General features: G+C 47.5%; 1 long non-coding RNA gene across 1 annotated transcript; it reads right to left on the bottom strand.

The window, feature by feature from the left end:
• Positions 1-615: 615 nt before the first annotated feature.
• Positions 616-7152, bottom strand: LOC147652806 (uncharacterized). Its single transcript, XR_015287929.1, has 2 exons — positions 6999-7152; positions 616-5192 (listed from the first exon to the last, which is right to left on the bottom strand). It is a non-coding gene; the product is annotated as an uncharacterized LOC147652806 (long non-coding RNA).
• Positions 7153-15723: the final 8571 nt, after the last annotated feature.

Here is a 15723-nt window from a genome sequence, read left to right as displayed (position 1 = left end):
CCCATGGGAATCACGTCCATTCCTATTAAAATCTGGGGTTTCATATTGGGTGTTTTTATTAATAATCATGGGATTGTGGATTTAGCTCTGTTTGTTCCCTGATTTCTGATATCCACCCTGGATGCTGATTGTACCAGAGCTCTGTATCACCTGTCATTCCAGAAATATCTGTACATCCTGATGGAAAAAGATGGATCCAGGCTGCCATTCCAGAAATATCTGTAACTCCTGCTCAAAAATCTCCAGGTTGCAAACTGAGATCTGAGACTTCCCAAACCCTTTTATAGATGGATCCAAACCTTGGAATTATCCAGGTAATTTAAATTCCTTTATACCTGTCCTGGTTTTGGCTAAGCTGGAATTAATTTTCCTCCTTGGAGCTGATCCAGTTGGGAACTGACAGGGAATTGGTTGTATCCCACAATGCCATGAGAAACATTCCATCTTTGGATGGAAATCCATTCTTCCTGAAAGAAAAGGGTGTGTGCAAAATTCCTGCTGGAACCAGCACACATTTTTCCCATCCAGTGCAATTTCCATCCTTCCCTATTTCCAAACTAAGGGATTTCTTCCTTTTCTGAACCCCTCTGCCTAAAAATAAAGATAATTTGGGAGCAGGAATTTGCTGCTGGACTCGTTGTTCCAGAAGCAGCAACAACGTGTTTTGGAATTCCATCATTTATTTGCTCCTGTTTTAACCGGATGGTTCCTCATTTGGAAGTTAAAAGCTTGTCCAGCTCATGTTCTGATGACAAATATTTCTAATAATGAACTGATCTAAGCCTCTAAATTTTGCTCTTGAGCTTTTCATGGGTCTGACCGACAATAAATATGGAGCCTAAAGGCCAAATTCATTTTAAAATCTGTGTTTTGACTCCCAATCTTTTCTGTTTGAAACTGTTGCTGAATTAAAGGCTCCTTGTGCATTCCAGGATGCACTTTAATTAATAATTCCCTAATTTATAGGTGTGAAATGTGGATGCACAGAGCAGGATCAGGTATTGATCCTCTGAGCAGGGAGCGAGGTCGGAGAGGCCAGGCCAGCACAAGTTAATTACTTAATTGGAAAAGACATAAAAAGTCAGGCCCTGGCCATGATTTAGACAAATAATTTTCCAACTTTTACAGTGCAGAAAAAAGCATTTATTTATATCCCAATTTGGGGGTTTAAATTCAGAGAAGAGAATTGGGATTTTTTTAGCTGGAGGAGCTCTGGAGTGACCTCATGGTGACATTCCAGTGCCTGAAGGGGCTTCGGGGAAATGGAGAGAGGATTTCCAAAGAATGGAGGGACAGGACACAGGGAATGGCTTTGAAATGAGAGAGGGAAGGGTTAGATGGGATATTAGGAAAGAATTCCTGTTTGGGAAGGTGGGGAGGGGGTGGGATGGAATTCCCAGAGGAGCTGTGGCTTCCCCTGGATCCCTGGAATTGCCCAAGGCCATGTTGGACACTGGGATAGTGAAAAGTGCCCCTGCCCATGGCAGGGCTGGAATGGGATAAATCTAAATAAATTTAATCTCCCTCCCAACCCAAACCCATCTGGAATTCTCTAACTCTAAGCCAAGCTCATTTTTATCCAATTATTTTAAAGCAAAACTAAAATAATTCCAAGTTTTCCTGCAGGACTATTGCCATAATCACCTGAGTGTCTGGAAAGCGGAGGAAAAATGCCCAAGGACAAACTCAACCTTTCTGTCTGGCACAAAAAAAAAAAAAAAAAAAAAAATCACATTTAAAATAAATTTTATAAATTCTTCTTTAGCTATGACTCTTACAAGAATTTCAGCATTAGGGGAGGTTGGGTTGCAATATATCCAGGCATTGGAATTGTCATTATCCCAGTAAAATCCAAGGGAAAATACCAACCTAAATATATTTTACTCTTAGCTTAAGACAGCCTAAAATATAAAACCCCTCTCCCTTTCCCTGCTCCTAAAGAGCCTCAAAAAATGCAATAAAGGATTTGAGGATTCAAATTCCAACAGCACACATATTCCAGCCACATCCCTCTGCAGGGATATTCCCAGCTTTCCCAGGCTGACTGTCATTTTGTCACAGGATTCCAAAATTCCCATGGTTTCCTCTCTGCCAGAATTCCCGGAAAAGAAATGATAGGATCAAAGAATCCTTAAAGTTGAAAGAAAAAATCCAGGATTGTCAAACCCAGCCTTGGACTGAAGGATTTGGACCAAACAACCTCAAGGGCTGAGCTGGATCCTGGTGATGCATAATATTAATTTAAAGGAATGTCTGGAGATACTTCCATAAAATTTTAATTTTGTGAACTTAGGATCTCATCTGAGGTGTGGGATGTGGAATATTTAGCAGGGAAGTCAATATTCCCGTGGGCTGGGAATAAATGATGGAATATCCCTGGGTTTGATCGCACCTGCTTGATTTGGGGGTTGCTGGAAGGGGCTTTGGGATAAAAGTCTGCCATGGGGAAGGAAGATTATAAATATATAAAACTGAGAAATATTATAAAAATCTTTTATATAAAAAAGGAAGATTATAAAATATAAAACTGAGTTTAGAGAAGCTGTGGCTGCCCCTGGATCCCTGGAAGTGTCCAAGGCCAGGTTGGATGGGGCTTGGGGCAACCTGGGACAGTGGAAGGTGTTGGAATGGGATCATCCTTGAGGTACTTCCCATCCCAAACCACCATTCCATGATTTCCCAGTTGCTCAGTCCCTGTTTCTAAGGGTTTGTGGAATGTGAATCCATGTGATGCCGGAGCAGTCCGTGATGTCCCTCCATCCCCATCTGGAATTTCTGCCATTAGGAAGTAACAGAATCCATGATCATTCCATTCAGCTGCTGCTTGGGGCACTGGAGATCCAAATGTGCCCCTGGCCACCATCCCTCTGGATGAAGGGATCAAAGGGTGGGACACCATCCTGATCATGGGATTCTGGAATGGTGGAAGGGACCTTAAAGCCATCCCATTCCATCCCTGCCATGGCAGGAACACCTTCCACTATCCCAGATCCTTCCAGGGATCCAGGGGCAGCCACAGTTCCTCTGGGAATTCTGTTCCAGGGCCACCCCAACCTCCCAGCTAGGAATTCCTTCCCAATATCCCACCTAAATCCACCCTCTTCCATCTTAAACCACTTATCCCTCACCTCCTCCTTTTAGGAACAACGAGCTGGAACTGAGACCTCCTGAACTGGCGGGAGAGGATCCAGGATTTGTGTCCTGGGCCCAGTTCCTCTTCCGTGGTTTGGAAGAAGAACCCAGAGAGCAACACCCACCACGAAATTCCCATGAAAACCAAGCTCTGGGTCGCAGCCCGACACTCTTCTCCAGAATTTTAAAATCCTACAATTTTAACTTCCAAAAAAAGAAAAAAAAAAAAACCAAAAACAGATAAAAAGGAGGAAAAATACATCCTGCATATATCCTCTCTTTATGTAGTCCAGTGAATAATTCTTCAGGTTATTTTGTCTGGAGAAAATGGTTGGTGCAGGAAATAAATTAAATGAAAGCCCTTTTCCCTCTCCCAGATGAACCATCAGTGGTTTGGATGTGTCTCTATTCCGAGGAAAATGCCTGTTGGAAGTGAGTGTTTAGGTTGCCTTGCAAGAGAAAATTCCTTCTGGGAATGAGCTGCTGCTTCTCTGTAGGAAATTCCTTGGAGCGAAGCGGTTTTTAGAGCAATATCTCTACATGTGCACAAAGCTTTGCCATCCGTGATTCCTGTGGGGCTTCCTGGGGATTTTGAGGGGGAATTTTCAGAGTGATCCAAGGGAGAGCACTGTGGAGACATCAGCACTGCATTTGCAGGCTGCTGGAAGTGGGACACCGGGAAAAAAACGGGATAAATGTTGATAGAGGGATCCCCTGGGATGTTGTACAGACTGGAAAAATTGCTGCACTGGAATGTTGCAGGGGATACTGGAAGAAATTCCCAGGTTAGTGCTTCAAACCGTCAGTGCCATGGAATAGGCACACAAAAGCTCTCCAGAGATCCTACCTGGAATGTTGTTCACAGGTGTGGCGCCCCCAAGAAAAGAAGGACTTGGAATCCTTGGAGCAAGCCCAGAGGAGGCCACGGAGCTGATAAAGGGACTGGAGGACTTTCCCTATGGAGAAAGGCTGGGAGAGCTGGGAATGTCCAGCCTGGAGAGGAGAAGGTTGTGTGGACAACCTTCCCAGCACATTCCAGTACCCAAAGGGGCTCCAGAGAACTGGAGAGTGACTGTTCCATTGGGAACTGAAGGGCGACTGTTCCATCAGGAACTGGAGAGACAGCATGAGGGGGAATGGGTTCAGACGGACAGAGTGGAAATTTGGGTTGGATTTTGGGAAGGAATTCCTGGCTTGGAGGGTAGGGAGGGGCTGGAATAGAATTTCCAAAGCAGCTGTGGCTACCCCTGGATCCCTGTAAGTGCCCAAGGTTGGACACTGGGGCTTGGAGCAACCTGGGACAGTGGGAGGTGGTGCTGCTTACGGAAGGGGATGGGATGGGATGGGATGGGATGGGATGGGATGGGATGGGATGGGATGGGATGGGATGGGATGGGATGGGATGGGATGGGATGGGATGGGATTTAAGGTCCCTTCCCTTAAATCAGTCTGGGATTCAAACTGACTCCTCATTTTGGTTCTGATGAGCCAAACTCTGGTTTATTTGTCACCCTCCCAAGCCAAGGCCTCTCCAGGGTTGCTGCTCACCAATACATTCATTAATTTCCACCAATCCCACAAAAAGAAATGGATCTTTGGGAAATTATCAAATAAAACCAGCTTCGGCCCGTTCCCCTCATTCCTTTTCCATGCCCATATTCCCTCCTCCCCTCCAGATCTTCTGCCTTTCTGGACATCTGCTGAAGGAAGGAAAAAAAAACCCTGTCAGGTTATTAATTCACAAGCATCCTTCTCCTAAAAAACAGGAGCAAACTCAAGTTGAAACATATCCAGGATGCTTTGGCACTGCTCCCGAGCTCTCATTCCACTCGGAGCTGATGATGGGATGCCACTTGTTTGGAATGATAAATCAGTGCCAAGAGGGCTCTCACCACCTCGCTCTCAGACTCTCCATAGCCCTTTCCCAGGGATTTGTGCAGCCTCTGGATCTTCTCTCCTGTTCTCCTGCTGGAAAATCTCCTGGGTCTGGCTCCTTCTTCCATTATTCAAAGCAGTCCTGAATGCTGTGGATCAGGGATAAGCAGTGAGAGCTCACATTCCTACAAAGCGGAAAAAATAAATGGATTTATTTGAATGATGACTGGTAATAATTATGATTTATTCATTTCAGCCTGGAGAAGAATCAGCCCAGGAGAACTTAGAGCCCTTTCCAGCGCCTAAAGGAGTACAAGGAAGTTGGAAAGAAATTTTGGAAGCTTGGGAAAGCACATGGAGTGCCAGGAGAAGGGGAAATGGTTTTAAATCGATGGAGGGTCAGGGTTAGATGGGATATTGGAATATAAGGATATAAGGAATTCCTGGCTGGGATGGGTGGGGAGGTCCTGGAAGAGAATTCCCAGAGCAGCTGTGGCTGCCCCTGGATCCCTGGAAGTGCCCAAGGTTGGACATTGGGGCTGGAGCAGCCTGGGACAGTGGGAGGTGTCCTGCCATGGCAGGGATGGGATTGGGATTTAAGCTTCCTTCCAACCCAAGCCATTCTGGAATTGTGGGATTTTATAACTCCATGACCTTCTCCTGATGCAACAGCATGGAAAGGATGTAAACCCAAGGAAAAAATTCCTTCTGATCGCAAAGCCAGACATCAACGACTTTCAAAGTCATTTCCATAAAAGCCCCACAAGTCAGGAACTGTAGCAAGGAAAAGCAGTGGCAGAGGAGCCTGAGGTCCAGGAATTCCTGGTATTCCCGAGGAATAAGGAGCTGTGATGTAACATGAAGGTGAGGATGCACCTCGCTCCCTCCTCTCTCTGAAATCATAGATAACCTCCAAAGGATCATCCCGGGCTCCTGTGGAAGTGCAAAAAAGGCCCATCTTTAAATACGGCAAATACACAAAATCCTGCTTGGATTCAGAGCATGAGGACATTCCCAACTTTCCCTCTTCCTTAAACGAGTTACAAGCATGGAGGGAGCACTAAATTTGCTGCATTTGGCTCTTCATCATCCCAGAATAAAAATATGCAAATTCAGAGGCAACAGGAACAAATTCATCCTTCAGGTTTATCAATCATTTCTCCGGTCCCCATCTCTGAGCAGTCAAGGGCCGTCACTATCCCTAAAATCTATCTGGAATCCAACGTATTCCCTTTTCCATTGTAAGTGTAGGGATCGGGATTCACACCTCATCCCTGGCAGGATTCCTGGAATCCTGGATTTGTGACACTCACACTGAGCATTTTGGTCCCGAGCCTGGACCTTCCCTTTTCTGGAGCCACTATTTCGGGAAGGTAAATATTCCGCATTCATCCCGTGCAGGAGAGGCTCTATTTATATCCCTGGACAAGGAGGAGGTCTCTGCTCCTGCAGAATTGCCAAGCACGCTCCAGGATGAGCAGAAGCTTTGCAGGAATCTTCTGAAAGCACTTGAGGCCTGTTTGTAGTTGGGTTGCTGAGGGGAAAAAATAAAATAATCTGGATTTCAATTCCGGAGTGGTGTTTTCAAGTGGAATTTAGGTTTTAAATTAAGTTGGATCTGGAGCTAACAGAGCTTCTAAAACAACCACCTTTATGGATGTGAGAAAAATCGTGGAATGGTTTGGGCTGGAAGGGCCTTAAATCCCATCCACTTCCATCCGGGGACACCTTCCACTATCCCAAGTGGCTCCAAGCCCCAGTGTCCAACCTGGCCTTGGACATTCCAGGGATCCAGGGGCAGCTTCTCAGTTCTGTTGGATGTTCTTTGTGATATCCACAAGAAGTGAGAATCCAAATATTGCTACCAAGGCCCTCAGGCCACATTCCCAGCTGGAGTGATCCGGCCCAGCTCTCTGGATGTCAAATTGCATCAAGGAGCACTCCCAGACCGTCATTCCTGATCTCTTCTTCCATCATGGACAGTCTCAAACCTGTGGATGCTTCTTTCCTGGGGAATGACATTAAAAATGTCCAAGGATGTGACTCGGTGGCATCTCATGACAAGAAATACAGGGCTGGAGCATGTCCGGAAACGAGAATGGAGCTGGGAAGGGTTTGGAGCCCCAGGAGCAGCTGAGGGAGCTGGGAAAGGGGCTCAGCCTGGATAAAAGGAGGCTCAGGAAGGACCAATTAATTAATTACCCTGGTTGATGAGTTCCCTTTAATGGAATTTTTGCTCCCTTTAAAGGAAGGCACAGAAAGGGGAAGGGAGGGGGAAAGGAGAATTTCAGGAATTCATTTGTGAGGTTCACCTGGAAGCAAGGAAAATGGGGGTTTGTTTTCAATTATATTCCTTTAATTTTTTTTTTTGGCAGCTACTTCCAAGCCAGGAAAAGCAATTCTGAAAGCACTTTTGAATTTGACAATAAAATCCCTAAAGAAAAATTGTAAAAAAACCAACTAAAATATCCACACTTAAGAAAGACTCATAATTTTCTGTTTTATGCCTTGGTTTTCCAAATGTTCTTTCCAAATGAAATGCTTTTATCAATAAAGTTTCATTTTCCATTGAAGAGCTAGAAAATTTCGGTCCAAGTGGGATTTTTCAATCTGTTTCAATGAGTTATTTGTAACTTAAAAAAAAAAAAAATCTCTGAGGTGAAAATTAATTTCAGATGTGACTAAAATTTTGAGAGTCTGCTGCAGAATAAAAGAAAGTAAAAATCATCAGAAGGTTGTTCAATGATGGCCATTATATAGGATTAATTAATTTAGGAGAAAATAAATGTTTAATTTGGTGGGTTTTTACAATCTTTTGTGTGTTCCTAAGAAACAGAGAGTTCCTGATTCCCAAATGTTTCACTATTTCCTCTTATCCTTGTTCTTTGGGAGCAGAGCCCAATCCCACCTGGCTGCACCCTCCTGTCAGGGAATGTGGAGAAGGAGAAGGGTTCCCCTGAGCTTTGCTTTCCTTTCCCTTTCCTTTCCCTTTCCTTTCCCTTTCCTTTCCCTTTCCTTTCCCTTTCCTTTCCCTTTCCTTTCCCTTTCCTTTCCCTTTCCTTTCCCTTTCCTTTCCCTTTCCTTTCCCTTTCCTTTCCCTTTCCTTTCCCTTTCCTTACCTTCCCTTCCCGCACCTTCCCACACCTTCCCGCACCTTCCCTTCCCGCACCTTCCCTTCCCTATCCCACTGCAGAATCAGAGCAGTGTTTGTGTCCATGAAGCACCAAATGTTCCAGGTTCTCCATGAAATATGAAAAAACAATTTATTCCGCCTGGCTCTTCCTCCAGAAAAGTCAGCCTTATCTCCCAGATTATAATCAGGATTTATTCCCAAAATAAATAGTTTATTCCCATCCCTCAGGGCACAGCTGTGACCTCTCCCATTTTCGTGCTCAGTCTGCGAGGTGGGAACATAAAACACTTCCAGAGCTCTAAAACCAAACCGCCTTTTTTTTTTTTTTTTTTTTCATTCCTGGACAAATTATTTCCCGGAATGTTTCGATGGGATTTGCATTCCGACCGCGTTCCCGCTGCCTCCTGCAAGCCCTTCCCTGCCATCTGTGCTTCTCCCTCCGTGCTCCGTGTGGGCTGCTCCATCTTGTCATTTAGCAACTGTTGTTGTGCCTTCGGTGCCAGCTTTTGTTACCTTGGCGGGGTGGGAGTCGGGAATAAATTAGGGAAGCTCGAGCTCTGCAAATTCTTCTCCAGGAATACCTGCTCCGGAGTGCTCTGGGACAAACGGTTCTGGGAAGGCAGCAGGAATGAGCTTGTGCACAATCTGGGCAAGCTCCGTTTTTAAAAGGATTTGTGCTGCCAGGAGCGGGGTTCACCAGAAGATTGGGGGTCGTTCAGCAGGGAAAGAGAAAAGCTGGAAATTATTCCCGGGGAAAATGAGTTTTTCCTTGTCTTTGCACCAGCGTGAGAAGCAGCCAAAAGCACTTCCATGTGGACATGGATGCACCAGTCAGAGTTAATGAGCCCACCCCAGCTCAGACTGCGACAGCTCCCATATTTCGGGAGGTTTTACAGCCCTGTCCGCCCTGCAGATTCCCAGCCTGCTATCCCAGAATTACCGAGGCTGAAAAAGAGCTCCCAGGCCATCGAGCCCAAGATGTGCCCACTCTGTGCCCAGCCCAGATCACTGAGTGCCACATCCAGGAATTCCTTGGACACCTCCAGGGAAGGGGACTCCAAACCTCCCTGGGCAGCCCATTTCAATGATTAAAATTCCTTGTGATTGTGAAGGAGGATTTTTCCCTTTTGCACCACGATCCAAGGCGGGAGATGCGCCTTTGCACAATTATCCTCTCACCCTGGAGCCACCATTTATCATCCATGAGGAGTTATGGAATATTTGCATCCAGCTTGCTCTTCCTGCACAGCACAACCCAGGTGTTTTTCCAGCTGTCCAGCAATCCTCAGCTGCCAAATGCCTGGAAAAATGACAAGGGAGGACATAATGACACTTCATGTAGTCACTGCAGATCCAAACCTAAATCCATCTGCCCGCTGCATCCCTGGAACTGCTGGCTTCCCGCTTCCCATTCAGTGCACACAGCAATTCGTCTTTCTGGGATCGTCACCAGCTCCAGCATTCCCCATCTGGCAGCCCAGTGTGACCCATTGTCCCAACACAATGGCAAATCCATCAAGCACAATGGACCTCCAGCTTCCGGCTGGCGGATCCTGCCAGGAACGTGGAGCAGGAATGCACAGGACGGATCCCAGCAGCTGAGTGGGGCTGTCAGATGTGAAGGGTCTCCTTTAGAGTTTGTTCTTTATGCTCCCATCCTGCTCTCATCCATGGGGTATCCATGTTCCAGACTGGACACTTCATCCCAGACTTCTCTCTGTAACCCCCTCATGATCTAAATCCTTCACTGCTGGAGGGCCTGGAGCATCTCTGTGCCCAGGAAAAGCTGAGGGAGCTGGGGCTGCTTGGCCTCGAGAGGAGCCCCAGATGAGAGGGCCCTCAGCCCTGGCTGTCCCTGTCCATCCCTGTCCATCCCTGTTTGTCCCTGTCCGTCCCTGTTTGTCCTTGTGTGCAGGAGGGGCAGAGCAGGCCCAGGCTCTGCCCCAGCCCCAGGCTCTGCCCCAGCCCCAGGCTCTGCCCCAGCCCCAGGCTCTGCCCCAGGCCCAGCAGTGGCACCAGAGCCACAGGCAGGGGCCGATCCCAGGAATTCCCCCTGCACAGGAGCAGAACTTCTGCCCTGGGCAGTGTCCAGCCCTGAGCAGAGCCCAGAGAGGGGCTGGAGTCTCCTCCTGGGATATTCCAGAGCCACCTGGACACACTCCTGTGCCCTGGGCTCTGGGATGGCCCTGCTGGAGCAGGGAGTAGCCCCAGGGACCCTCTGTGGCCACTTCCAGCCTGATCCATCCTGGAATTCTGTGCGGGTCCATGAATTTTCCATATTATTTTACACCCCCTCCTTTTCCACACCTTGTTTCTCCCTGCACTCCAGTCCCCATGGATCCTGGCTCAGCACCACCACTGCAATAAGGTTTCTTTCATAGGTGACAGTTTTTCCTGGTGACAAATTCCTTCTGGGACAGCTTCCCTGGCCAGCCCAAGTGACAAGGCTCAGCCATCCACCCACTCTTGCTGTGGCCAGCACATGGTTTTCAATCCCTTTAAACAGGATTGAATCCCATCCCAGCATCCAGGATTCCCCCTCAGGCACAGCCGTGTCCCGGCTGGATCTCACCTCGCTCCTTCCTCTGCTGCGGCAGCGTTTATACCAAATCCCCTTTGCAGGGATGATGACGTCATTATTGTCACCTAACAACCTGCTGGAGCGCCATCCTGCTTAACCTTCCTATTTCCAGGACTGGCCTCTCCAAAGTGTCCCAGTTTTCCTTCAGACAACATCCAACTCAGACTCTTCCATTTGCTCTTTCCAATCCTCAGCCTTCTTAACCTTCAGACCACACCCAAACCCACCTTCAGACCCTTCCCTGGGTCCTTTCTAATCCCCAACCTTCTTAACCTTTCAGATTCCAGGACTGGCCTCTCCAAACCTTCTCCAAACCCAGTTTTCCTTCAGACAACATCCCAAACCACCTTCCACTGGCCCTTCCCAATCCCCAACCTTCTTAACCTTCCTATTTCCTGGACTGCCCTCTCCAAAGCTTCCCAATTTTCCCTCAGACCACATCCAAACCCACCTTCAGCCCCTTCCATCGTCCCTTCCCAATTCCTACCACTCAGCTAAGCACAGCCAATCCCAGGCATAGCTAAACCAGGATCAAAACAAGAATTTCTGGATCAATTTTCTTTCCACTGTAATAAAAATCCCGCGTGAGCCACAGATCCAACAGCACGTTCCCTACCACGGGTGGTTGCATTCTCCCCGTTTAAATCCCTCTTCTCCTCCCTGCACGGTCTCAAAAACTCCCTTTTCCCTTTCTCGTCAGGTCTGTGATCCCTGTTTCCCTCTCCCGCGGCACATGTTAATTGAGAGAGCAGCAATTATGCGATAGAGCAGCTGATAGCTGATAAGAGAAGAAAGGTTATCTCTGTTTGCACGGGCAGAGAAATTAGCAGAGGTGCAAAATCCGCTCCTTATCTCGCTCTGCCATAATGGGGGGAGAATTGAAGGATCCACACACAGCAGCTAATCCCTAAATACACAACCCGAAATCAGCCTGGATCTTATCTCTGCCGATGTTCGGGAAACGGAGTCGGGTGTATCTTGCTGGAACAAGACTTTGCTAAAACGCTGAAAGTCCTTGAGATGCTGAACTGGGATGTGGGAGCTGGGAGGGAGAAGGTGAGGGGTGCAGTAATTCCAGGGGGTCCAGGAGAGCTGGAGAGGGACTTGGGATAAGGGATGAAGTGACAGGACACAGGGAATGATTTAAGATGAAGGAGGGTAGATTTAAATGAGATACTGGGAAGGAATTGCTCCCTGGGAGGGTGGGGACGGGCTGGGATGGAATTCCCAGAGAAGCTGTGGCTGCCCCTGGATCCCTGGCAGTGTCCAAGGCCAGATGGGGTTTGGAGCAGCCTGGGACAGTGGGAGGTGTCCCTGCCCATGGAAATGGGTGAAACAACAACCTTCGAGGTCCTTCCAACCCAAACCAGTCTGGGATTCCACAATTTGCTGTCACAGAAGGAGCGAGTTTGTGGGGCAGAAAGGAATTGTGAGCTTTACAAATGCCAAGGGATTTGCACTGGTAAATCCCGGGAAATACCAGTCATGTGCTGGTAAATTCCAGGTGTTCTTGTGCTTGGAACAATTTAGGCTAAAGGTTTGGATCTTTATTATTGTGTTGCACCAAACCCCAGAGAGTGGGACTGCTCTGAAATTAGAGACAACACCACAGAGATTTTTCTCTTGAGTGGTTTGAGGTGTCACCAAATTTTTCTCCGCAATCTGGTGCTAGATCTCAAATCTGTTTTATCTCCCGTGTGGTTCTGCTTCCAGTTCCAAAATCCCTTTTTCATTTCTGCCACCCATCACGTGTTTAAAGGCCCTCTCCATAAAGCAGCACCCCAGAAACCTGAAATTCTCTGAATATTCCCTGTATTTCAGCTTCGTTCCCAAAAACAAACTTTTCCCTCTGTCCTACAAAGGACAGAGTCTCAAACTGACCCCAAATAAATAATCAGGAATTAAGATTTATAGGAAAGGAGAGCAATCCTGCCAGCCCCTCTGTATTTTGTAAGGGCTTCTCGAATTATGTTGACCTTTTGTTTTTCCCATTTTTCTTCCAATTTGTCCAGAAAGGTCGCGGCAGGATGGAGAACCAAACCAAGGGAATGAGGCTGATTTGGGATGTGAATTAAATGAAAATTGAACACTGGCTTGTCCTGGAATTATGGAATGGTTTGGGTTAAAAGGGACGTTGAAGATCATTTCGTTCCACCCCTGCCATGGGCAGGGGGACACACTTCACTTTCTCCTGCTGCAACCTGGTTTTTCCAAGGAGATTCTGCTGGCACCGGGATTTGATTTTATCTAATCTGTGGGGGAAACTCCTGGATGGGCAAAGGGAGAAACAGCAGCTCCAAGTGATTTTCAGTCCTTGGCAAACTGGGAGCTGGCTGAAGAAAGCCCAGAAATTTGGATTCTCCTGCCATAAATTCACCTTTCCCTCATTCCTGGTGGCACAGGTGACGCTCAAACTGATTCCAGACATATCCCACCATGGCTGGACACTCGAGGGAAGAGTCACCAAAGGCTCCCAAAAACCTCCTGCCATATCCCATATTTAACAATTAAAGAGTTAATTCTGTTTTCCAGTTAACCCGTTCCCATCATGGTTAATAACAGTGAGGCTTGAGGGAAAATCGCAGCTGGGTTTTGATGGTTTTTTAAATAAATCTTCGTACAAGGAGCAAAAATAGAAAATTAAGAAGAGGCTTTGAGGCAGCCAAGCGCTTCACCTCTGAAGCAGAATTTCCCAAGCTAAATCCAGGCTGAGATTGGACTGAAAAAGTTGGATGGAGCCCATGGACGTGGAATTCTGAATGGAATTAGGCTGACCAAGAGGCTGGAAGCAGGAGGCAATTCCAGATGTTCCAGGTATGGCACCTGGTGGGATGTGCCATGAATTAAATCCGCTCTGTCTTCACCCCGTGCCTCGCCTTAAAGGACTTCAGGGGCACTCTGAGCTCAAACCAAGGCAGCAGCGTGAATTTAGTTAGGTCAGGGCTGGGCTTGTTTAAAAAACAGAGATTTCGGCCTGGTTTTGTTCACAAAAATAGAGATTTTAGGACATAAAAGCAAATTTATTAAAAGAAAATGAAAGGACTTTAGCACAAGTTCAGTTCCCAGCTCAGACTTCGACGTTCCCTGGGTGGATCATGGCAAGGAGTCAGGGCCGAGCCCCGCCTCACAAAGGAGTCATGAAGGCAGAGAGGAGGGAAAACCTCTCCCAGGAAAAGTGGGAATGCTTTGCTTCCTTCCCTCTCCCTATTACTCAGCAGAATTTTCTAGGGAATAATTACGGATCCAGCTTCTGATGACATTAAAAACCAAAAGCAGAGCTGCTTCTCACCTCCACAACCTTAATTTTGGGTGAATATCTGGTGCTGTGACTTTGCCTTTTCCAAATCTCTTCCTCAATCAACATTTTTTGCTTTCAGGTCAAAAAATAAATCTGATCCTTGGGCCTTCTGGGGCTCAGCAGCAAGACCTCATCTGATATTTAATGATGGAAATCCCTTTTCTGCTGGGTTTATTTCTCTTCCTGAACTGGCTGGGGATGGAGCTGGGGCTGGCTGTGATGTCAGGGTCAGGATTTGGGTGACCTTGGGAAGGGATATCTGAGGAACAGGAGGATTGTCCCCTGTGTCCCTCTCATCCTCCCTGCCCCGATGTCAGCGGAGTTATTACCGAGCCACCGCCACAGCCCTGACCCCAAAACCTCCGCAGGGAAAGATTTCCAAACATTTAACAAGCTCCAAACACATCAGAAGAGGCAGGTCAGCGTTTCAGGCAGAGCTTGAAGGAGAAACTCATGGCAGGGAATTTAATCCAGGCTTTGTTGGACATTTATAGTCCCCACATTTTCCCCTCTCATTAAGAGGTGCTTTCACTCGGGGATCAGCTGCTCCAAACTCAATCCGCAGGGACAGATCCCACCAAGAGGTTTTTGTGTTTCAAAGCCCCAAACATTGGGAATGTTTCGATTCATTTACTGGCAATATTCCTTAGGGAAAGCAGGATCCCCAGGAATAGGGGGAAAACTTCAGTCTGACTGACAGCTGCTGCTGCTGCCGCTGCCGCAAAAAGGATCCCAAAATCAGCATCCAACTCCCATCCCAACCCTTCCAGGTGTATCCCTTATACCTGGGTGCATCAAACCATTCCCACAAAATCCAGACCTCTGGAAGTGAGGGAATGTGGGCTTTGTGCAGAAAATTCCATTGCAGAGCCAACCCACTCCCTAGAAAACAGGAAACCCCCTGTAACTCATAGTGTCTTTAATCAATCCTAATCAAAGGTTCCTGGAGGTCTCAATCATTTATTTGGATTGAAGGGATCGGTTGGTTTGAGGTTCTCCTCCCTGGTGCTGGCAGTGGGAACAGCCTGCATCTCCAGCTGCTATTCCCAGCTATTCCCAGATTGAAATGAGGAATGGGGAGCACAAGGAGGCGGTGCCATTGGAATATTATCCTCCAGGAAAGCCTTCCTGCCCCTCAGGCATTGGAAGAGCCACCCCTGACCCCTTTGGAGGTGCACTCATCCTCCTTGTTATAAATAAATGGAATATTTTCCCTAATCCCTCATAGGATCCCAGAATCCCAGACTGGTTTGGGTGGGAAACACCCCCAAACCCATCTCGTTCCACCCCTGCCAGCGCAGGGACAGCTTCCACTATCCCAGGTTGCTCATTTTTTACCAGTTTTTCCTCCTGGAAGGAGGATTTCCACAAGTACCACAGTGGGGACAGCTGGGATATCCCACTGGACACATCCATGAATCCCTGGGAGTGATGAGTGCAGAGATGTTGGTTTGGGACACCTCATCCTCCTTCCAGACCCCCTTGGGTGGCCCCGTCACAGGGAATCCCATTTGGTGACTGTTGTCACCCTTAGGGAAGCTCCTCCCTGGATCCTGGGATAGCAGCAGCCATGGGAAGCAGTTCCTGGCTTCCCACTGCCAGAGGGAGGGGATGGATGGGATATTGGGAAGGAATTCCTGGTTGGGAGGGTGGGGAGGGGCTGGGCTGAAATTGCCAGAGCAGCTGTGGCTGCCCCTGGATCCC

This window comes from Cyanistes caeruleus, chromosome 6, assembly GCF_971803275.1.
Source record: "Cyanistes caeruleus chromosome 6, bCyaCae1.hap1.1, whole genome shotgun sequence".
Taxonomy (NCBI): Eukaryota; Metazoa; Chordata; class Aves; order Passeriformes; family Paridae; genus Cyanistes; species Cyanistes caeruleus.
This window is presented reverse-complemented; position numbering and strand designations above follow the sequence as displayed.